A 25,378-nucleotide genomic window follows, 5' to 3' on the forward strand; every position below is an offset into this window, starting at 1 on the left:
GGCCAAAGCCAGGAGCCAGCACCTTATTTCAGGTCTCGCACTTGAGTAGCAGGGGCCCAATACTTGGGCCATACTCTGCTGCTTTCTGAGGTGCATTAGCAGGGAGCTGGATTGAAAGTGGAGCAGCTGGGACTCCCCAGACACCCATGTGGGATGCTGGCATCCTGTACTGTGGCTACACCTGCTGTGCCACAGTGCCGAACTCTCATATTAATATACTGAATTACATTGGTTGCTGTTGAGTGCTAATTCACCTTTGCATGTCACTGGGGGAAAGAACATTCCATGACTTATTGCTGGCTTTTATTTACTAATGTCTTGCTGATTTTTGTATGTGTGATTGTGAGAGATACTTGTGTATAATTATATGCTTTGGAATATCTTAATTTTGTAGTTTAGAATTATGCCAACTTTGTGAAATGGATTGGAAATATTTTTGTCTCCTCTATTTCCTGAATTTGTGAGAGATTTTAAATTTTTTTCCTTTAATATATAAATTAATTCAGTATTGGAACAATCTTAGATAAATTATGTTTTGTGTTGGAAAGTTTATGATCACATAAACATTCCTTTATAGATGTGGACTATTTGAATTCTGTGTAACTTTTTTTTTGACAGGCAGAGTGGATAGTGAGAGAGAGAGAGAGAGAAAGGTCTTCTTTTTGCCGTTGGTTCACCCTCCAATGGCCGCCACGGCTGGTGCGCTGCAGCTGGCGCACTGCACTGATCCGAAGCCAGGAGCCAGGTGCTTCTCCTGGTCTCCCATGGGGTACAGGGCCCAAGGACTTGGGCCATTCTCCACCGCCTTCCCGGGCCACAGCAGAGAGCTGGCCTGGAAGAGGGGCAACCGGAAAAGAATCTGGCGCCCCGACCGGGACTAGAACCCGGTGTGCTGGCGCCGCTAGGTGGAGGATTAGCCTATTGAGCTGCGGCGCTGGCCTGTGTAACTTTATTTAAACTTTTAATTAATATGTAATATTGATATTTTTATAGAGTACAGTATAACACCTCAACATGTGTGTATCTGTGTATATATATTTTTTTCCATAGTGATCCATCCATGCAGTTAGCCTTTTAATTTCTTTTTTTTTTTTTTTACTTTTTAAATCATTTATTTATTTGAAAGTCAGATTTACACAGTGAGAGAAGGAGAGGCAGAGAGAGAGCAAGAGAGAAAGAGAGAGGTCTTCCATCCTCTTGTTCACTCCCCAATTGGTCTCAACTGTTGGAGCTGAGCCGATCCAAAAGAGGGAGCCAGGAGTTTCGGGGTCTCGCACGCAGGTGCAGGGGCCCAAGGACCTGAGCCATCTACTATTGCTTTCCCAGTCCATAGCGGAGAGCTGGATTGGAAGTGGTGAAGCTGTGACTCGAACCAGCACCCATATCGGATGCTGGCACTGCAGGTGGCAGCTTTACCTGCTATGCCAAGCGCCAGCCCTGCCTTTTAATTTCTTTATCTTTTTCTTGTGTTTTAGAACCTGCCACTGCCTCTCCTCCAGTTCTTTATACAATGTAAGACATTATTCTGAACAATAGTTACTAGCTGTAGAGCAGAACTGGTTACTTCTGTTTGTGCTTTGGTACCTATTATCCGGACTCTGGCTGTCTTGCTCCCTCTCCCCTTCTTGTCTACAGCAATCACTACTCCAGGTTTGGATTGACTACTTTTTAACTTCCACAAATGAGGGAGAACCTACAATGTTTGTCTTTCTGTTTTGGCTTATTTCACTTAGCATAATGATCTCCAGTTGCATTTCATTTTACAAATTAAAAGATTTCATACCTTTATGACTGTAATATTCTATCATGTATAATTGTGACATTTTCTTTATTCACTCATCCCTTGATGAACATCTAGATTGATTCCCTTTCTTGACTATTGTGAATAGTGCTGCAGTGAACATAGGAATCCAGGTATCTCTTTCACATGCTACTCTCAATTCTTTTACGTGTATACACAGAAGTAGGATGCCTGGGTCAAATGATAGACCGATTTTTAATTTTTTGAGCAACCTCCGTGGTGTTCTGTCTAATGACTTTACTAATTTGTTTTCCCACCATATTCTTGGTGGTATTTATTATGTTTTGTCTTTTTGATAATATTCATTCTAAGAGAAGTGAAATGATACCTCCTTATGTATTTTTTTAATTTATTCATTCATTCATTTGTTTGTTTGAAAGGCAGGTTTGCATAGAGAGAGACAGACAGATTTTTCATCTTCTACCCACTGACTGCAACAACTAGTGCAGAGCTGGGTTCAAACCAGGAGGCAGGAGCCAATAGCTTCATCTGCGTAACCCACATGGGTGAAGGGACCCAAGGACTTGGGCCATTCTTCACTGCTTTCCCAGGCACCTTAGCAGGGAGCTGGATCAGAAATGGAGCAGCTGGGACTCAAAGAGGTACTCCTATGGTATGCCAGATTTAACTCATTGTGCCAGAATGCCAGCCCATCATTCTGGTTTTGATCTTCATTTCCCTGATACCTAGTGTTGTGGAGTGTTTTATCATGTATTTGTTGGTTATTTGTATTTCTTCTTTTGAAGTACGTCTGTCTAGATCTTTTATCCATTTCTTGACTAGATTTTTTTCTCTTTCTAGTTGAGTTTTTTGAATTTCTTGTATCTTCTGGATATTAATTATTTGTCACATTAATAATTTGAAAATATTTTCTCCCATCTGTTTGCTATCTCTTCACTTCATTGAGTGTTTGCTGAGCAGAATCTTCTTACTTGGATATAATCTCATTTGTCTGTTTTTGCTTTTGTTATCTGTGCTTTGCGATCTTATCCAAGAAGTTTTTCCTATACCTATGTCTTGAAGTGTTTCTCTTGTATTTTTTTCTAGTAGTTTCAGGTCTAACATTTAGTACTTTGATCCATTTTAAATTGATTTTTTGTGTGTGTGTGTGTGTGTGTGTGTATTAGGGTTGGCGGTTGTTTCAATCTTCTGCATATGAATGCCTAATTTTCCCACCAGTATTTATTGAAGGGGCTGACCTTTCTTCAGCATATGTTTTGGCATCTTTGTTAATGATTTTTTGGCTTTGTGTCATTTATAGGTTATATTTTGTAAGGGATTTTCTATTTCATATCAATTTTCAGCTTAATAGGCAAAATATTTATTATGTTCCCATATTCCTTACTTGTAAATTCCTTTGATTTAATTTAGTTTATTTATTTGAAAGGCAGAGTGACTGAGAGAGAGATGGAAAGAGAGAGAGAGATCTTCCATTCACTGGTACACTCCTCAGATGTCTGCAACAGCCTGGACTGGGACAAGCCGAAACCAGAAGCCATCCAGTTCTCCCATGTGGGTGGTAGGGGCCCAAGTACTTTGTCCACCTTTGTAAAGTTCCCAGGTGTATTAGCAGGTAGCTGGCTTGGAAGTGGAGAGGCCAGGACTTGAACTGGAACTCATATATTGTATGCCTGCTTTGTAGGCAGCTTGTTAATCTGCTTGACCGCATGTCACCACCTCCCCTCTTCCCTTCCCTTACTCCTCCCCCCATAAATTTTTTCAAGTGCTTATATGATCTGTGGTAAAATTTTCCTTTTTTATCCTTGAAATAGGTATTTATGCTTTTCCTTTTTCCCCCTTAAATAGCCTTGCTGGAGTTCTATCAATTGTACAATTCTTCTCGAAACCTTACTTTCACTGTTCTTCAATATTAGTCCATTTTTTGTTTTATCTTTATTCTTACATTCATGACTTCTTTCTTAGGTTTAATTTGTTCTTTTTCCCACACTTACTGTATATGGGGTTTCTCCCCAGCGTGGACCTTCTGAGGGACATGGGAGTCTGAGTCTGGCCACAGTGCTTCCCGTGATGGCATTTGCAGAATGTCTCACCCGTGTGCAGTCTCTGGTGTATGAGAATTTGATAGTTACTTGATAATTTGATTGTTGTTTGATTTTGACTTGTCCTACAGAGCCTATAATATTTACTGATCCCCACTCTTATATTTAAAGTTTCTATTTCTTTTACTTTTCAAATCATGCTAAATGTTATCTTCAGGATTTTCTACATACAAGAAGGTATTATTTGTAAATAGATAATTTTGTATTTTTATTCTAGTTTGGATTTTTTTTTTATTTCTTTTTCTTGCTTAACTGCTCTGGCTTAAACTTCCAATACCGTTTTGAATATAGATGAGGAAAGTGAATATCCTTTCCTTGACCCATGTCTTAGAAGAAAAGATTTCAAGGTTTCACAAGTAAGTGTGATGTTCACTGTGTGTGGGCTTTTCTTATATGGCTTTATGTTGTGCTGGCCTCCTTCAATTGCCATTTATTGATTGGTCTGTTTTTTTTTTTTTAAATCAGAAAATAGTGTTAAATATTGTCAGATTAGTAAATCATGGACAAAATACCTTTTCTCCCTCATTAACACAAAAAATGCTGTTATTTTCCCTCTTCAATCTGTTAATGTAGGGTAGGACATTGATTGATTTTCATATGTTCAATGATCTTTATATTCCAAAAATAAATCTCATTTGGTTTTTGTGTATAATATAGTGCTGAATTGTTTGCTAGTATTGTTAAAGATTTTTAAATCAATGATCACAAGTTATATTGGCCTGTACTTTGCTTTATTTAAGGGTCAGGCTCGTCTGTGACCATTGCACCCTAAACGCGCCTGATCTCGTCTGATCTTGGAAGGTCAGGCTTCAGTATCATGGTAATGCTGGTCTTATAGAATGAATTAGAAATTATCCTCTACTCCAAAATTTTTCTGAAAATGTTTCAGGAGGATTGGTGTTAGTTCTTTAAATATTTGGAGCAGTTCACCATTGCAGCCATCAGACCCATTTCTTCATTTTGTCAGGCAATTTTTACTAATTCGGTCTTCATGTTAATTATAGGTATATTCATGTTTTCTATTTCTTTCTGATTCTGTCTTGGTAGATTTTGTGTTTTTAGGAATTTGTCCATTTCATCTAGGTCATCTGATTAGTTAGTATACAGTTGTTCATACTATTCTAATACTTTCATTTCTTAGAATTGGTGGTAATATTCTCTTTTTTGTCTAAGACGTAGTACTTTGAGGCCTCTCTTGCTTTTCTAAGTCTATGTATCTAAGGGTTTTTTTAATGTTTATCTTTTTAAAGAAACAAGTTTCAGTCTCGTTTCAGTCTCATTGGTTTTCTCAATTTTTTTTTTTTTTTTTTGACAGGCAGAGTGGACAGTGAGAGAGAGAGAGAGAAAGGTCTTCCTTTGCCGTTGGTTCACCCTCCAATGGCCGCCGCGGCCAGCGCACCGCGCTGATCCGAAGGCAGGAGCCAGGTGCTTCTCCTGGTCTCCCATAGGGTGCAGGGCCCAAGGACTTGGGCCATCCTCCACTGCACTCCCTGGCCACAGCAGAGAGCTGGCCTGGAAGAGGGGCAACCGGGACAGAATCCGGCGCCCCAACCGGGACTAGAACCGGCCGGTGCCGCGAGGCGGAGGATTAGCCTAGTGAGCCGCGGAGCCGGCCCTCAATTTTTTCCTTATTGTCTGTCATATTTATCTCTTTTCTAATCTATGTTATTTTCTTCCTCTTGGTGGTTTTCACTAGTTGCCCTTCCTCCCCTTTTTTTCATTCCTCAAGTTGAAATATTACGTGATTTCTCACATTTAAAAAAGAGAGAGAAAGGCAGATAGAAGTAGAGTTTCCAAATGCCCACCACAGCCAGGGCTGGGGCTGACCAAAGCTGGGAGCATGAAACTCAGTCCAGTTCACCACTGCCTTACAGTGTGCATTAGAAGGAAGCTGGAGTCAGCAGTCCGAGAAAGGAATTGAACCCAGGCATTGCAATAAGAGTTAACACCCACTCCTACTTTGAAAATTTGATAATGTTATCTATTATTTAGCATTTTCAATCTGCAGATGATTACAAATTTAATTGAGCAACAGCTAATTTAACAATATTCTATATCTGCTGAGGAAAACACCAACACTGAAACCTTGGCCTCTTGAGCTAATTTAGCTTAGCTTAAGGATATATTTTTTACTTTCATGGAGCTTTTGTTGAGGCACACCTTGTGAACAGGGACATTTCCATCATGTTGCATACACTTTGAGGACGAAGATTACACTGTTTTTATTCCTTGTTATGCTCAGCTCCTGGCAGAGTGTGTGCACAGTAGTAAAAACTCGCTAGATAAATAGGTGTGGTTACTGTGACGTGGTGGAAAAGATAGATTTTCTCATTATTAACTAGGTCTGACTTTGAAAATGCTTCATACCTTTCTTTTTCCTTGTTTTTGAATGACAACTATACCTACAATGGAGGCAGAATTATAATTCTATAACATGGTAACCTGGTGAAAACATGGCCATGTAGCTACTGCTTTCCTGTTGCGTGGTCAATACCACTGACATTACTCCTAGTTATATATATATATATATATATATATATATATATATATATATATATATACACACACACACACACACACACACACATACACATACACACACACACATATATATATTCTCTCTCTCTCTCTCTCTCTATGTATATTTATATAGAATGATCCATTTGACATACTATCATCAGATATATCACCTTAGTTGATGATTTGGGGTGGCCTTTATTGCTTAAAGCACATTTTTCAATGTTAAGTCATAAAATGATGAACATATGGTCTTATTATTAGGTTTCTCTGGAATCTAGTCTCTATATTTGACAAAAATCTGTTACTAGTATTTTTTTGAATAAGAGTCTCTATAGTCTATAAATTTAAATCTGATCTTAATATAATGTAAGCCTCCTATAGATAGAAAAAATGTTCCTGTTCACACTGGTATATAACTTTGGATTATGATGTTCAGTTTCATGGTTTTTTTTAATGTTTATTTTTTAATGTTTAATTTTCAGAGCACTGCAAGCTTAATTTTGAGACTGAAGGTTTAATTTCAAAAGGATATGTTTAGAAGTCTCTTGTACTGGATTTCTGAAAACATTGCATTTCATCCTATTATGGAAAGTATAAACAGGTTATAGCTTAGAAACAGGTGCTAGAAGACTCAGCTCTTCGAACTTCATAGGGCTGTCTTCCAGCTGTGCACAGCCAATTGTTTACATGTGATTTTGAATAGCTCTGAATTAGAAGGCTACATCTTTCTTTTTTCTCCTCTGTTTGTTAATTGGCAGTACACAGCATAAGCTCCATTCATGTGTAAAATAAAATGCATTTCATTTCCAATGACATCAGCATTTTCTCATAGGAAACTGAATATCTAAGGAAAGGAAATCTTCAAAATTTTTTGAATGCGTTGTTAATTGTGATTTAGTACAAGTGCACTTTTAAAAAAATAAGTGTTTACTGAGTGTCTACTTTGTGCCATGCATTTCAAGGGATAAGAATATAATTGTGAATATGATGGGCAAGATTGAAATTATTATAGGGATTACATTCTGGAAGAGGGGTATGGCCAACTAGCCAACCAGCCAAGCAACCAACCTATAAACCAACCAGATTTTTCCAGTTAATGATGACTGTCATGGAGAAAACAGTACAATGTGTACTAGAGAGTGGATCAGGGATTGGTGCATGGTAGGGTATAGTGTGGTAGAGTGAGGATACTTTCTTTTTTTTGGTAATTTTTTAATTTTAAGCCTCTAAAAATTACTTATGTGACCATTCTACCAATAAAAAGTGAGTATGTATTTCTAAAATTAATTTTACTGCATGGACAAGATAACTTTCACATTTAATAAAATTTGTAATAATTCCTTGTGTCATCTTAATAGCTGATTCATATTTAAATTTCCTCCAATTGTTCACCAATGTCCTTTTACAGGTAGCTTAAAAACAAACATGATTGAGTTCAGGGTTTTGATACTAAATCTGATAGTCATTTCCCTTATGTCTCTCTTTTGATCTAAAGTTTTTTCATAATATAGAGACTTGGCCAAATTATCTTTTTGAATATTTTATATTCTGGACATTGCTTCATTTCTCCCTGATAGTGCCATTTAGCTTACAGTTCAATACTTTATGTTTTCTTCATTTTGGAATTTACTTCCAAACATTTTATTAGAATCTAATTAAACCTCTTTAGACAGAATGCATTTAGTGATACATATTTCATACTGCATTATATCTGCTAACAAATACTGTCATTAAAATTAAAAATTGACCACTATATGATGGAGATGGTTGCTTGTCCTCTTGTTGCACATTAAAATTTCCTTTTACAATCAGAAAATAATCTCTTAGTGCACTTTGGCACCATATATGCATCTAGTTCCCAATCAACCTTCTATGTAGTGGTTTTAAAATCAATTTGTTATCCTTGTCTGAATATGTAATCTCATTAGACATCACAAAATAATTAACCTTTTCTAATTCTTCCTTCTATGGTTACTATTCATAAGTCTGCAATAAAGTAATTTTACCATATGAACTAGAATCATTTTGTTATTTTGAAATATAGTTCCTATTATTAAGACAGAGATCTATGTGTTTAGTTTTTTTTTCTTTGATTTCCAATTTTCAAAGAAAAATGGATTTTATTTTGAAGGAGGAGGTTGGGTGGGATGGGAAGTATCACTGTGTTTCTAAATCTATATATATGAAATACATTAAATTTGTATACCTTAAATAAAAATAAAAGTAATTGATCGATTAAAAAAAGAAAAATGGATTCAATAGTCAATTTTTAAAAAAGATTTATTTATTTGAAAGTCAGAGCTACACAGAGAGAGAGAGAGAGAGAGCGCGCTCTTCCATTTGATGGTTCACCCCCTAACTGGCCACAAAGGCCGGAGCTTCGCTGATCTGAAGCCAGGAGCCAGGAGCCTCCTCTGGGTCCCCAATGCCGGCACAGGGGCCCAAGGACTTAGGCCATCCACCACTGCCTTCCCAGGCCACAGCAGAGGACTGGGCCTCAAACCTGCGCCCACATGGGATGCCGGTGCCTCAGGCCAGGGCATCAACCTGCTGTGTCACAGTGCCGGCCCCTTAATAGCCAATTTGAAAGGCAAAAGTGAGGGACCAGCATTGTTGCATAGTGGGTTAAACTGCCACCTGGGAAACTGGCATCCCATATGAGTGCCAGTTGGAGTCTCGAATACTCCACTTCTGATATAACTCCCTGCTAATTGCCTGGAAAAGCAACAAGAGATGACCCAAGTAATCGGGCCCTTGTCACTCATTTGGAAGACCAGGGTGAGATTTAGGCTTCTAAGTTTGGTCTGGCCCATCATGGGCCATTGTGGCCATTTGGGGAGTGATGCAGATGGAAGATTTCTCTCTCTCCCTCCCTCCCTCCCTCTCTCTCTCTTTCTTTTCCTCCCTCCCTCCCTCCGTCTGTGCAACTCTGCCTTTCAAATAAATGAATTAATCTTTAAAAAAATAAAAGAATGAGTTTTTCCCTTTTTTCTTTTTTGAATATTGTAGATTCATGCATTTTATTGATTTGATGTTTTATTGAATATTCAATAATCACATTATTTTCTTGTCCTTTTCAGTCCTTAAATTGTCACAATTTTGGCCATTGGAAGACCTCTTCTAGCTGACTCTGGAGTTATCTTGACATGACTCCATTGTAGCAATGATTAGGAAGAATGTTCTTTAAAAGGATATAGTGCTTAGTAGCTTGTGGCTTTTGTCAGCTTGTTTGACAAAGTGACGGCCAAGCTATTTTCACATCTTGGCTACTGAAAACAGTACTCTGTGCTAATACCCTTTCAAGATCTTGATTTCAATCCTTCGGGAGAAATATGCAGAAGTTAGGTTGTTGGATCATATGGCAGTTCTATTTTTTATTTGTTGAGAAACCTCTATATTGTTTTCCATAGCAGCTGCAGCATTTTGCATTCCCACCAACAGTGTACATGGGTTCTCCACATCCTTGCTAACACTTGCTGTTTTTTGTTTGTTGGTTTTGGTAATACTGCGTGATAGACTTAAAAATTTGTAGATCACATGTTAAACATTCTTTCTATAATAAAAAAATTAAAAGTGACAACCAAAGGTGGGTGTCTATTGCTATGGTTAGTATTTGGCACATGTATTGCAATTAAGGTTTGAATTTACAAATCACAGTTTAGCTTCAATTTTTGAAATAGTGAAGTCTGTATGGGACTAAAATCTATTAAATACAATTTCTATGCAACAAGCAAATTATTTCTTGTGTATTGTTCATAAATAATGGAATGCTGTGAAATGAATACTTAACAAGAAATATAGACTTATAAAAATAATGCACCATTTGCCTAAGTTTATGTGTTTAGCAGGATTTATTGTGGCTGTAAATTATTTCAAAATTGACTGCAGTATTCCATAGATTTAATATGTAGATATTTGGCAAGCAGCCCATTAACAAAACAAAACAGAAGAAATACTAAGTAGTTTCATCTACTTTCCCTAAGTTAGATTTGTAAACCATTTAGCTTTGCTTTGTTAAGAATCTTTGCATACATTCTGATATATTTAGTAAATATTAACATTTCTATAAAATTATACCTGAGTAGTGTACATATCTTTCTGTACTTACATATGTATGTGCATGTGTGTGTGTGTGTGTGTGTGGGTGTTTGTGTGTTGTGTGGAAGTAGTTATCTCTCTGTGACTGGATTCTGAATCTGGATACAAACATCTGGGGTTGGAAGTCCTTGAAAAATAAAATATTGCATCTGTAATGAACACATACAGGTTTTTTCTTCTGATTATTCCCTAAACAACAGTGTATAACAACTATTTACACAGCATTTACATTTCATTAGATACTATGAGTGATCTTGAAATTATTTAAAGTATATGAAAGCATGTGCATCTGTTGTGCACAAATATTGTATTTACTTGAAGGGCAGAGTTAGAGAGGGAGAGGGAGAGGGAGAAGGAGGGAGGGAGGAGGAGGAGGGGGGGGTAGGTGTCTTCCATTTGCTGGTTCACTCCTCATACAGCCACAATAGCCAGGGACAAAGCCAGGATCAAAGAGTTTCATCTGGGTCTCCCACGTGGGTGCAGGAGACTAAGGACTTGGGCCACTTTCCGATGCTTTCCTAGGCACATAAGTAGGAAGCTGGATTGGAAGTGGAGCAAGCAGGGCTCATACTGGTGCCCGTATAGGATATTGGCAACACAGGTGGCAGCTCAACCTGTTACACAACAATGCTAGCCCCTATACAAAGATTAATGACATTTTATACAAGGGACTTGAGAGTCTACAAATTTTGTTATCTTTGGCAAGAGAGTATGTTCCTAGAGCCAGCTGCCCATAGATACTGAGGAATGACTGTATTTATATTGACATACACATAGAACTAAAAACTTTAAAAATATTATATGTGTATATATATTTTATGTGTATATGTCATTAAAAAGTTCTTTGCTTACAAAGAGGCTTCATTCTCCCCCTCCCTTTTTCACAATTGGTTTATGTCTCTTACCTTGGAACCCAACATAGATCATGGTTTCTTGACTACAGCTCCTGGGTTAGCTCCATTTTGATGAAATCTGTCATTGATAAAAGAGAGTTCAGACTTCTCTAAACAAATTACAATGTTTGCCTCAGGAGGTAAATAAAAGCACATGATAGAACCAATGCAAAGTGGAGAGTGATAATCAGTATAGCAGCTAAGTGTTGAACAATATTGAGTACCATAACAATAACACCTAATAAATCATTCTGAAAGGTATACTGGATAAATTTTTTTTCAAGGACAAATAAAGGATACTTAGGATCAAAAGGATGCCTTTGTTATTTTGGGGTCTTTTTTTTTTTTCAAAGTACAGACTATTTCTTCTAAAGTAAGCTTTATAAATTCATTAATATATGAATCAGTCCTTAAAATACTTAAGCCTGTTATTTTGTGTTTAGGTACATTGTGAAATAAGATGTAAATGGATTTGGTGATTTATGGAAATCAATTTGGAAGCCTTTATTTTAAAAATTTTTGTATTTTATTATAAAACATTTTTAGTGTTTAATGCAAAGCATAGGTCTTATTTTTAATATCTTTTTTGTTTTAAGACAATAGAACTGTTAAAATATTTATTTTTTAAATGGATGTTTATCTGAAAGGCAGTTAAATAGAGAGAGAAAGAGAATGAATGAATCTTCATCCATTGGTTCACTCCCCAGCTGGTCTGAATGACTGGAGCTAGGCCAAGCTGAAACCAGGGCCAGAAACTCTACCTGGGTCTCGTGTGGGTGACAGGGGCCCAAAGCATCTTGGCCATCTTCTCTCTTCCCAGGTGCATTAGCAGGGAGCTTGATTGAAAGTGGAGCAGCCGGAACTCAAAGTGGCACTTCAATATGGGATTCCAGTGTTGCAGGCAGCAGCTTTGACCCACTGTGCCACAATTCTGGCCACTGAAAATATTTGTTGTAACAGAATTAATACTGATTTCCTCTGCCTTTTCTTTCTTTTTTTATTTAATAAATGTAAATTTACAAAGTACAACTTTTGCATTGTTGTGGCTTCCCCCCCAACCTCCCTCCCACCCACAGCCATCCCATCTTCCACTCTCTCTCCCATCCCACTCTTCATCAGGTTTCATTTTCAATAACCTTCATATACAGAAGATCAACTTAGTATATACTAAGCAAAGATTTCAACAGACTGCACTCACACAACTGCACAAGATATAGAATACTGTTCGACTAGTAGTGTTATCGTTAACTCTCATAGTAAAACACATTAAGGACAGATCCTGCATGGGGAGCATGTGCACAGTGACTCCCATTGTTGATTTAACAATTGACACTCTTATTTTTGACATCAGTAATCACCTGAGGCTCTTGCCATGAGCTATTGAGGCTATGGAAGCCCCTTGAGTTCACTAACTCTTAACTTATTTAGTCAAGGCCATATCACAGTGGAGGTTCCTTCCTCCCTTCAGAGAAAGGTGCCTCCTTCTTTGATGGCTCGTTCTTTCTGCTGGGGTCTTGTTCACCGAAATCTTTCATTCAGGCTGTTTTTGCCACAGTGTCTTGGCTTTCCATGCCCTCTCATGGGCCTTTAACCTCTGCCTTTTCTTAATTCTTTTTTGTAGTAACAATATTTTAATTATGGCTTAATGATTACCATTTCAAAATTGGAAGATAATGCCTTGAGTTAGAGATACAGCTTAGAGGTTTTTTTTTTAAGGTTTTATTTGAAAGAGAGAAGGATTAGTTAGATATTTTCTATCTGCTGGTTCACCCTCCTAATGGCCTGAACAACTGGATTGGGCCAGGTTAAAACCAGGAGCCAGGAACTTATTCCATGTGGGTAACAGGAACCCAAGTATTAGAACCATCTTTTGCTGTGTTCCCAGGAACATTAGCATGGAGCTGGATTGAAAATGGAGCAGCCAGGACTCACACCTGCACTCTTGTATGGGATCTCTCAGGCAGTGGCTTAACCTATTGTGCCCCAATACCAGCCCCAGCATAGAGATTTTAAAGAAATGTTTGCTGCATCACTCATTTTTTTTTAAAGATTTATTTACTTGAAAGTCAGACACAGAGTGAGAAGGAGAGGCAGAGAAAGAAAAGTCTTCCATCTGCTGGTTCACTCCCCAGGTGGCTGTAATGGCCAGAGCTGTGCCAATGTGAAGCCAGGAGCCAGGAGCTTCCTCTGAGTCTCCCATGTGGGTGCAGGGGCCAAGGACTTGGGCCATCTTCTACTGCTTTCCCAGGCCATAGCAGAGAGCTGGATTGGAAGAGGAGCAGCTGGGACTCGAACCCGTGCCCACATGGGATGCTGGCACTGCAGGCAGTGGCTTTACCTACTACATTACAGTGCCAGTGCTGCATCACTCATTTTGTTCATCCATCCTTTCATCTGTCCATCCAATAATTGAGTCCCTGCTATGTCAGGTACTTTTTTTTATTTTCTGGAAAGGGAATTTGATAAAAGAAACAGAAGGATATTCTGAAGCTCACAACAATCTTGGAAGTGAACATAGAGTTCAAACATTAGCTGTTAATTTATTACTTGTCTTACAGGAAAAAAATATCTGTTGGAGAGCAAGTGTTTCCTGTTGACCAGAAACTTAGCATTGCTAGGTAAATAGCTGTTTTCTAGGTTAAGGTGGAAGTTTTCTCTAACAGTTTTATAAGTATTGAGGTATTAAGAATAGCTCTGTAAAATGGTTCAGTCATGTCATTGTACTAATTGAAACTGGAAATAATTCCTCTTTCACACAGATTGAATATGATGCTGATTGTGAAAGTCTTCAGGGTTGAATTCATACCATAGCTCTATGAGAATGGCTCTTTCCTCAAACTCTTTTTGTTTTAAAATTTTATTTAAGCTATACTAGTTTCATGATTTTCATATATACAGATTTGGGAACATAATGATACTTCTCACTCTACCCTCCCTCCCGCCCTTTTTCCTTCTCCCTCGCCCATTTCCACTCTCAATTTTTACAAAGATCTACTTTCAGTTTATTTAATGATTGTAAAGTTAACCCTACACTAAATCAAAGAGTTCAACAAATAGTATGAAAGAAAAAACCACTCCTCAGACTCTTGCCATTATGAATGGATGTTATCATTGTTTTCATATTTGCTAAGAGACATGGAAAAATCTCACTGCTCTCCTTATTAAAATTTATTTTATTATAGTATTTTAAGCTAAGTGTCACAATTGTGTTTTGGTAAGTTGTGCACTTGTGTTCTGATTTTTGCTCATTTTTCTGATTTGTCTTTTTCTTACTGATTTATAAGAGTTCATTGAATTTTTTAAAGATGTATTTATTTATTTGAAAGGCAGAGTTACACAGAGAGAGAAGGAGAGGCAGAGAGAGAGAGAGAGAGTCTACCATCTGTTGGTTCACTCCCCAGTTGGTCACAACGGCTGGAGCTATGCTGATCTGAAGCCAGGAGCCAGGAGCTTCATCTGGGTCTCCCACACGGGTGCAGGGGCCCACTTGGGCCATCTTCTGCTTTCCTAGGCCATAGCAGAGAGCTGGATCAGAAGATGAGCAGCTGGGACTTGAACCGGTGCCTGTATGGAATGCTAGCATTGCAGGTGGTGGCTTTGCCTGCTGTGCCAGCGCCAGCCCCAAAGTTTAAGAAACTAATCCTTTGTCATTTATACATTGAGTTTTAATTTTTATTATACTTTCACATATATAGGTTTAATTCTTAGTATGGTCAAAATTATTAATATTTTAAATTAATCTTAGTTATGATTTTTGGTATTTTTGAAAATATCTCCCACATTGTTCAAATATGCATGTGAATTTTACTGTGATGTATTTCCATTTTTACACTTAATTATTTAATTTTGCTTATAGTATGATATGGGGACCACATGTTATTTTTATCATTTAATCATCCAAGTGTCCCAAAGTATGGGGAAATTTTATATAATAAACTTTTAATTTTAGAGTAGTTTTATGTTTACAGAAGAATCACAAAGATATTAAAGAGAGTTCTTATGTGTTCCACACCCATTGTTATTTACATTTATGGTATATTTCTCACAATTAGTGAAACAACATTGATATATTATTAACTAAAATCCTTCATTTCCATAGTTTTTACCTAATATACCTTGTTTTCCAACATCCCACAGAGTATACCATTTGACATCTATTCATGTCCTCTTGGGCTTCTCTTGAATGTGAATGTTTCTCAGACTTTTTGTGTTTGGATAACTGACAGTTTTGAGGACTGTTGGGTAGACATTTTGTAGAATGTCCTTCAGTTGGGATTGTTTGCTGTGTTTCTTGTGAGTGTATTGATTTGCAGCTTTGGGAAAGAAGACCAGAGACATTTTCAACAAGTTGTATCAAGGATACATACTTGGCTTGTTGCTACTGCTATTGCTCTGGGCTCCCTGGCTGAGGTATGTTTGTCAGGTTTCTTCCCTCCAAAGTTACTGTTTTTTTCCCGTTCCATTATGAGCTCTGTGGAAGGAAGTTCCTATGTGAGAGCCTATGCTTAAGGAGTTGGGGAGTTATGCACCCCTATTTGAATACAGAATGTTTACATAAATTATTTGCAATTCTCTGCACAAGATATTTGTTCTCTGAATAAGCTCTTTTGGTCCCTGTTCTCTACAGGAGGTGAATTCCGGAGAACTGCTCATTCCCACTTTTGGGTCTTTGAGATCAGCTGATCTGTCTTAGCTTTCAGTTAAAACTTGGTGCTATCAGTACTGGCCCAGATGTGTTTTTGAGGATAACTATGTCTTTTAAATTTTTAAAATGTGCACTTGACTTACTGTTGTATGGATTTTAGAGAATGCAAGATTTCTGTGTGAATTCTCAATATTCCATCTTAATGAAAAGGCTTTTAGATATTTATGTTTTTAGGGAATTATTTTAATTCTAGCTTACTAAAAGCATTTGTTATTAAAAGCAGAAATGGCTTTTGAATTGTATCCACTGCTTTGCAGCATGTATGGGATTGACCTTATTGTTTAGCTCCACTCACATGTTTGATTATACTAGTGGATTTTGTAATATTATACCTTCTTTACATTATGGGTATAATTCTGTATGGTCATTGTAATATATATGAAGATACTAAAAGATGAGTTTTTGGTTCAAAAATATTGAAAACCAAACTTGGGCTTTTCAAATATGTATGTTTCATGAAATTTTGAAGACCCCTCAGATGCATGGATATATACATATTTAAACACATGTCTTCATTTAATTGCCTAATATATTACATAAGATTTTACATATTTCCACAAGTACTATTTGGTTTTTTTTTGTTTATTTCTACAAGTTCTTTTTTGTAGAAGAAATTGTAATGCTTCCTCTATTTTCCTGTTATTGGTATAGCAGCATTGTTGATGTCCCTGATCTTTAGGGATTCTGATAGGACACGTGGAACTCTTAATTTCTTATATGCTATTTTACTAGGATTCTTCCTTTAGCTGTCTTCAGAATTTTGCTTGGGCTGTCTAGCTTGGATATGGACTTTACTACCAAAATATTTGCTTCCTGATAGTGCTAACATTTTCTCTGCAAGGATAGGAAAGTTGGTGCATGAGGAGACTATAAATGTGATCCAAGAGTAGAGAAATAATACAAAACCAACCATGCAGTGTAGCCCCTACAGGCAGAAGAGGATTATTGTTAGGTCTCATGGTGGAAGAGAAAGAATCTGAAGCTTGGGATGATGGTAAAAGGGGTAGGAAGCATATTGTCCAGATGGTCACTATTTCAGTAGTCACAGCTGGGCTGTCTTGTGACCTGGCTGCACAATTATAATTCCTACCGGAACCTCAAATTACATGCTCAGTTTCAGTTTTCATTGTTTGTATTCTTATCCCCTCCTCCCCCCTCCCATTCCTTCATCACCTCTTCCTCCTATATTCTAATGGCAGTTCCGTGTGAAGGCAGTTCTAACTTCATACAGTTGTGGACCTAAATCTTACATAAGGTCCTTTCCACATTCTCATTTCAACTGCCCTTATCCCTTTGAAAATAGTTCTGCAGAAACTGATCTTAAAGATGTTAAGAAATATGTCTTTGCAAGTGTTCCTTATTCAATAATTTTTTTTTTTTTGACAGGCAGAGTGGACAGTGAGAGAGACAGAGTGAAAGGTCTTCCTTTTCCGTTGGTTCACCCTCCAATGGCTGCCGCTGCCAGTGTGCTGCAGCCGGTGCACCATGCTGATCCGAAGCCAGGAGGCAGGTGCTTCTCCTGGTCTCCCATGTGAGTGCAGGGCCCAAGGACCTGGGCCATATTCCACTGCACTCCCGGGCCACAGCAGAGAGCTGGCCTGGAAGAGGGGCAACTGGGACTAGAACCTGGTGTGCCGGTGCCGCAAGCAGAAGATTAGCCTATTGAGCCACGGCGCTGGCCATATTCAGTAGATTTTTAAGATAGTATGTTATACAACGTTATAAATGTCTGTTTATCCAAGACTTCTTAGCATCTTTAAAATGACCGTTATGGGGCCAGCGTTGTAAGCACAGCAGGTTAAGCTGCTGCCTGTGACAGTCCTATATGAGCGCTGGTATGAACCTTGCCTGCTCTACTTATAATCCAGCTCCCTGTTAATGCGCCTGGGAAAGCAATAGAAGATGGCTCAACTACTTGGGCCCCTGCCAACTACATGGGAGATCTGGATTGTGTTTCAGATCCCTGGCTTTGGCCTGGCCCTTCCTTGGCCTTTGTGGCCATCTGTGGAATGAACCAGTAGATGGAAGATTCTGTCTGTTTCTGTTTCTGTCTCTGCCTTTCAAATAAAAATCTTTTTAAACACAACAGTTATGTATTAGGAACATCCAAGTTTGACCTTGGAATCTTATTATTACAAAACAGTATTATGTAGATCACTGCTTTAGCTAATGGTATATTCACCGTGTACTATGTGGTTAAATGCCTCAGAATATTTACTACTTTCTGGTCATGAGGAAGGCTCTTAGAGAAAAATAATTTACTCAGACTTCCTGGTTAGCATTTTCTATGCTGATGTAGAAACACATTTAACTCTAGAGCTCATGTTAAACTAACTGCATATTTTATTTTAAAATTATTATTCAGTTCAATAACACACAGTTTGATGCAGTTCCAAGATTCTCCTGTAAATATAAATAAGCATGAACTCTAGAAGTTTCTTTCATTAACTTACATTATCCCTATCTTCTGTATTTAACAACTTTAGATCATGTTTAAAAACTTTGTCCTGTATACCTAGAAACATGCTTATGCTTTTATTTATTTATTGTTTAAAGACTTACTTATTTGAAAGAAAAAGAGGAGGGAAGGAGAAGGGAGAAAAAAAGAGAAAGAGAGATAGAGAGTTCTTTCGTCTACTGGTTCACTTCTCAAATGGCCACAATGGCTCGAGCTAGGCCAGGTTGAAGCAGGGAGCCAAGAACTGCATCAGTGTCTTCTATGTGGGTTGCAGGGGCCAAAGCAGTCAGACTATGAAAAGACACATTAGCAGGGAGCTGGGTTGGAAGTGGAGCAGCTGGGACTGGAACCAGTATTCCTATATGGGATGCTGGCACCAGGAGTGATGACTTAACCCGCTGCACCACTATGCCAGCCATACTTATAAATTAGTGCCACAGTGTTGTACACTGTAGGAACTTGATATTTACACATAGATTCCTTAAAGCATTCCCTTAAAATGCAGAGTTTAATATTTGGCTCTGGTGCACCAAAAAGGAAACCTGTTAAAGTGAAATAAACACTATGAGAAATGGTGATTTGATCAGCCCTTGCCCTGACTGTTGATGAACAACTTAATACGTTATCCCTCTTAGTATTTTTTTTTGTTTGTTCTACTTAATACTTTTGGTTGAGTACTGTAATCAATACACAGTTATTCTCAACAGTTGAAACTTAACTGAAAAGTGATTGCTGTTAAATATAAGAGTGGGAATAAGAGAGGGAAGAGATGTGCAATTCGGGACATGCTCAAGCTGACTTGCCCCAAACGGTAGAGTTAGAAACATACCAGGGGATTCCAATTCAATCCCATCAAGGTGGCATGTACCAATGCCATTTCACTAGTCCCAGTGATCAATTTATGTCCACAGTTGATCATAATGATAGGACTAAGAGCCAAAGGGAGCACATAAATAAGACCAGTGTCTGCAGATACTAGCTGATAGAATAAAAAAGGGAGAGAAGGATCCAACATGGGAAGTGAGATACACAGCAGAAGCATAGAATGGCAGATGTCCTAAACAGAACTCTGGCCCCAGAATCAGCCCTTAAGGCACACGGATCTGGCTAAAAAGCCCATGAGATTATTACAGGCATGGAAAGCCAAGACACTCTGCCAAAAAAAAAAAAAAAAAAAAAAAAAAAAAAAAAAAGCCTAAATGAAAGATCTCTGTGAGTGAGATCCCAGTGAAAAGAACAGGTCATCAAAGAAGGAGGTACCTTTCTCTGAAGGGAGGAGAGAACTTCCACTTTGACTACGACCTTGTCTAAATATGATCAGAGTTGGTGAACTCAAAAGACTTCCATAGCCTTGGCAACTCATGACAAGAGCCTAGGGTGATTACTGATGCCATAAACAAGAGTGTCAATTTGTTAAGTCAACAACAGGAGTCACTGTGCACTTACTCCTCATGTAGGATCTCTTGTCCTTAATGTGCTGTACATTGAGATTTAATGCTATAATTAGTACTCAAACAGTATTTCTCACTTTGTGTTTCTATGTGGATGCAAACTGTTGAAATCTTTACTTAATATAGGCTAAACTGATCTTCTGTATATAAAGAGAATTGAAAATGAATCCTGATGTGAATTGAAGGGGGGGAGTGAGAGGGAAAGGGGAGGGTTGTGGGTGGGAGGGATGTTATGGGGGGGGGAAGCCATTGTAATCCATAAGCTGTACTTTGGAAATTTATATTCATTAAATAAAAGTTTTAAAAAATGTTTGACTCTGGTTATTCTAAAGCATTCTCTGAAGTTGCATATATTGTAAAACAAACTGCAATGTGTTTTTTTATTATGCACATTAATAAGTATAGACTTTTTTACTGATTTCAAAGGTATTGTAGGGAGCCCAATCAATTATTTGTGGAAGTAAAGTGTTGTTCCTTTAATAAAGTGCATTTTTCCCAAAAAATACTTTGAGACAGTTGGGATTTGAATATTTCAAGAAGAATGTAGAACAGTTTCAGTAAAACTGAAGTGAGGGTATTTTGCATTTCATTAAGGATGAGGAAAGGACATTCAGGTGGTAAAATTCTTTTATGACATTGAACTTTAAAAAATTAAATAAATAAAGCTGAAGATAAAATTTTCTTTGTTGTTTTTCTCTATGACCTCCTTAAATGAGCATCTCTGAAATGTGAGCCATGTAATAATGCTGAGAATTCTTTGGATGATGGTACTTTTAGCAGTAGTTACTTTCTGTGTTATTTAAATGAAAAAAAGCAAATAAGTAACTCACATTTTTATCCAACCCAAATTATTCCCTGCTTTGTCTCCCACATTGCATATTTAATTTATCCTGATTTTTTTCTAACATCATTCAATTGAATGAACAAGCCCAGCCTTTATTATGTACAGGTGGGAGATTATTTTCTTGGCCTCAGATAGAGCTGTAATTTAATTTCTTCAGAGGAGTTGAAGAAGTGTGTCTAGCCTTGTTAGATGCTGAAAGTGTAACAGAATTCTCTGCCAATATCAACATACTTGGCTGAGGTACTTATCCTGGAGCCCCTGGACTGTGACCTGAGCAGAGGCATTAGCAGTGAATCGGAAAGTCAAGGAAACACAGAAGGTATCAGAAGAGCATCACTTAAAATATTCCGTGAGAAAATACTCTTACCAGCTTTTTATGCTTGCATAGCATATTACCACAAACTTACCAACATCAAACAGCAGGTTTATTATCTCTGAGTTTCTGTGGGATAGGGGTGAAGGGTTTCATAAGGCTGCCATTGAAATGATGGGTGAGCTGAACTCTCATATAGACACTTGACTGGGAAGAGTCCTCTTCTGACCTCCTTCAGGTTGGTGGCAGAATTTATTACCTTGTAGTTGTTGAAATAAAGGTACTGCTTCCACTGCATTGTCCCTCGGCATTCAGAAGCTTTTAGAATTCTTTGCAATGTGAGTTTTTGCTGTAGTTTGGAAATGATTTGGCTTCCCAACTCATGCGAATAATTAAAATGGTTAATTCCTGAGGCTAGCACTAAGGCATAGTAGGCTAAGCCTCAACCTACAGTGCCAGAATACCATTATGTGCACCAGTTGGTGTCCAGATGCTCCTTTTTAGATACAGCTCTCTGCTGTGGCCTGGAAAAGAAGGAGAAGATGGCCCAAGTGCTTGAGACACTGCACCCATGTGGTACACATGGAAGAAGCACCTGGCTCCTGGCTTCAGATAGGCTCAGCTCTGGCTGTTGTGTGGCCATTTGGGGAGTGAACCAGCAGATGGTTCACTGTCTGTCTCTCCCTCTCTCTGTAACTCTCTCAAATAAATAAAATCTTTACAAATAATAAAATGGTTATGTCCCAAAGTCATGGATTGATGATACTAACAGGGTGGAGGCTGGATCCAAGTATGGTGTTTGGGAAGTGGATTTGGTGGGAGGTCCTTGGGTTGTGAGAGTAGTGCTCTTAGTAATTCTCATGAGAATGTTGGTTAAATAGGCCTGGGTCAGCCCCAGTCATCGTCTCTCTCTCACCTGGCTTGTCATGTATGATCCTTTCTTTGCTGGTGCACTCCACCATTACCTTCCTCATCAGATGCTTCACTAATGGGGCTGCCCAACTTTGCCCTATGAACTTCCAAAACCAGAAATGGAAATAAACCTCCATCCTTCATATGTAGCTTCTTTGGTGTATCTGTTATGGTGATGAAACCCTGACTAATACAACTTTCCAACATTGCCACTTTCTTCAAATCCTGCTGTGATAAAAGGTTCTTTAGTCTGCCAGCCAAGCAGAGTCATAGATATATCCACGAGTTTGCCATCCCATTGCCTTTGCCGATGTTCTCTTGATTATTTAGAAGGAAATCACAGGCTCCCCGCTGCACCCAGAGTGAGGGGATCACGAAGGTGGAGAGCTTCAAGAGGCATAGATCTTTTCTGTCCCCATGAGTGCTGTGTTCTTTCTTAGGGAAAAACCAATCAAAGGAAAAAACTGAGCACTGTATTGGCCAACAATAAATCCAGAGATTGCCTTTGTGGTGGCATTGGCAAGGGGGTAAGGAAATTGTGGCTATCACAGTTTTGCAGTGATTGTTTCCGAAGTTACCCTTGCTCTCCCTTGTGAAAGTTCCTAAATGGAAATTTCTGTTTCCCAGATGGCTTCTATGGCCAACAAATAATTTTGCTGGTGAAACAGTAACAGCGACTGTCACTCAGTCAGACTGTTGTTCACACAAAGCAGCTTTGTTAATAATTTGCTAGCTAATGTTCTTAAATTTAAATGTATGTATTTTCTCTTGGTAAGAAATAAGAGATCTGATGTAATATGTTATTTTGTTTGGTTTTTAAATCATAATCTTTTGAAAATATTTGAAATATAGGTATAAGTAAATTATTTAATATTTTTATAAATATTTTTAGATTAAAATTTTTTGATTAATATTGTATGTACTTTTAGGGTGAACATTGAAATATTTAAACACAAAAATACAGTTTAAACTAATCAAATCAGGCAGTTAGCTTTTCTGTATCCTTTCCTTTATATTTGAAGACATCCAGCTCCACTCTTCCAGTTCTTTATGTAGTACATGAGACACTGTTTTGAACTATAGTTGCCCCACTGTGTTCTAGGAACATAAGAACTCACTGCTTCTAACTGGGTCAGTTTCATTACCATGTAATACTTATGTATCTTTGCTGGGTACAGCGTAATGTTTCAACACATTTACAAACCATAAACTGATCAGGTCAAGCAGTTAACATTTTCATCTCATTATCTTTCCAATTTCTAAATAATATTTTTCTTTTAAAGAAAATTAAGGCAAAATATAGTGAAATACCCAGATCTTAAGTGTACAGTTTGGTAATATTGGCAAAAGTATACAACTGCCTCTTCAACATCCCAGTCAAAGAATAGCACTTTTCCAGAGAAATTGAAATCAGTATCAAAGAGAGAACTGTACTCCATATTCATTGCAGCATTTTTCACAATAGCTGACATATGGAATCAAGTTGAAAGATGGATAATGAAAATGTGGTGCATATACAACAGACTGTTATTCAGCCTTTTAAAAAAAGAGCACGAAATCCTGCTATTTGTGACAATATGAATGAACTTGGAGGGTTTTGTGCTAACTGAAATAACTCAGACACATACTACATAATCTCATTTAAATGTAGAAACTAACAACTTGTATGCCATAGAAGCAAAGTGGTGGTTGCCAGGGACTGGTGGAGAAATATTGGTCAAAGGGTACAAAATTTCAGCTCTCCACAATGCATAAGGTCTAGAAATCTAATTTACAGCCAAGTGACTATAGTTAGTAATATTCTATATTTGAATGTGCTAAGAGTAATCATTTATTTATTTAAAAGATTTACAGAGAGGCAGAGGCAGAGAGACACAGAGAGAGGTCTTCCATCTGCTGGTTCACTCTCCAAATGGCCACAATGACTGGAGCTGTGCCTATCCAAAGACAGGGGTTCTTTTTAGGTCCCTCCACGTGGGCACAGGGTCCCAAGCACTTGGACCATCTTCCACTATTTTCCCAGGCCATAGCAGAGAGCTGTATTGGAAGGGGAGCAGCTGGGACTTGAACTGGCACCCATACGGGATGCCGGCAGTGTAGGCAGCAGCTTCACCTGCTACGCCACAGTGTCGGCCCCAAGAGAGTAGATCTTAAGTATTTTCACTGTACACACAAAAAAACAAAGCTAGGTGAATTAATGGGTATGCTAAATAATTTGGTTATGGTGTTCATTCCAGAATGCATGCATATTTGAAAAGCATTTACTGTAAGTCTATAAGTTGGTCAATTACTATTTGTCAAAATAAATAGCACATTTCCCTCACTCCAGAAAGTTCACTTAACATTCCTTTCCAGTCATTCCCCACCACCATTGATAATTATTATGTCTATCACCACTGACTAGAGCCCCTGGCTCTTGAGCTTAGAATGTCTGTAGCATGTGCTTTATTATGTCTTCCTGCTTTTGCTCCACATTTATCCACATTGTTGCTTAATCCATTGGCTCAACAATTTCTATTTTCAGATGACTAATTTTTGAAATTGAAATACTCTGCACGATACAGAGAGTATATGTGTATGAAACACTAGTATGTACAGCTTAACAAAAGCACTATATTAAACAGTTGTAACTTGAGAAAATTTTAGTTACAAGTGACTTCTTTCCGAGGACATTATGGGTTGTTAATTGACTGAATTTCTGTATTGATATGTCCAGAGACTAGGAAACCACCAAGGGGAGGGAGACAGGCAGTGGAATGACCAGTAGGTGGAGAAGTCAGAACACACACAACACTTACTAAGTTTGCAGTTTTATATGGGCACAGTTGATGGTGCCCCAAAACAATTACAATAGAAACATTAAGGATTATAATAAAAGATAATACTGATGTAAATGTTTGAAGTATTAGAGTTCCCCAAAATGTGACACATGGAGATGAGATGAGCACAAGCTGTTGAAAAAATAGATTTGCTTGGGGGCTAGCGCCATGGCACAGTAGGTTAATCCTCCGCTTGTGGTGCTGGCATCCCAAATGAGTGCTGGTTCTACTCCTGGCTGCTCCCCTTCCAATCTGGCTCTCTGCTGTGGCCTGGGAAAGCAGCAGAAAATGGCCCAAGTGCTTGGGCCCCTGTAGCCGCATTGGAGACCAGGAAGAAGCACCTGGCTCCTGGCTTTGGATCAGCACAGCTCCAGCCATTGCAGCCATCTGGGGAGTGAACCAATGGAAGAAAGACCTTTCTCTATGTCTCTCCCTCTCACCGTCTGTGACTCTACTTCTCAAATAAATAAATAAAATCTTTAAAAAAAATAGATTCGCTTAATG

At 38.1% G+C, this 25,378-nt stretch overlaps 1 long non-coding RNA gene across 3 annotated transcripts in view; it reads left to right on the forward strand.

Moving 5' to 3' along the window:
- LOC149122569 (uncharacterized) overlaps window positions 1-25,378 on the forward strand; it is a 140,894-nt gene that overhangs the window by 67,049 nt on the left and 48,467 nt on the right. The window contains exon 4 of one of the 3 annotated variants that reach the window (XR_016219697.1): window positions 17,464-20,170. The exons of 1 other annotated variant lie outside the window; for it this stretch is intronic. This is a non-coding gene — a long non-coding RNA (uncharacterized LOC149122569). Of the gene's footprint in view, window positions 1-12,192; window positions 12,350-17,463; window positions 20,171-25,378 lie in introns of those variants that run through there. One more of the 3 variants, XR_016219698.1, reaches the window with a different exon arrangement.

The sequence above is a fragment of the Oryctolagus cuniculus genome, chromosome 13 (genome assembly GCF_051225735.1).
Source record: "Oryctolagus cuniculus isolate XC-2025 breed Fujian yellow rabbit chromosome 13, ASM5122573v1, whole genome shotgun sequence".
NCBI classification, from domain to species: domain Eukaryota; kingdom Metazoa; phylum Chordata; class Mammalia; order Lagomorpha; family Leporidae; genus Oryctolagus; species Oryctolagus cuniculus.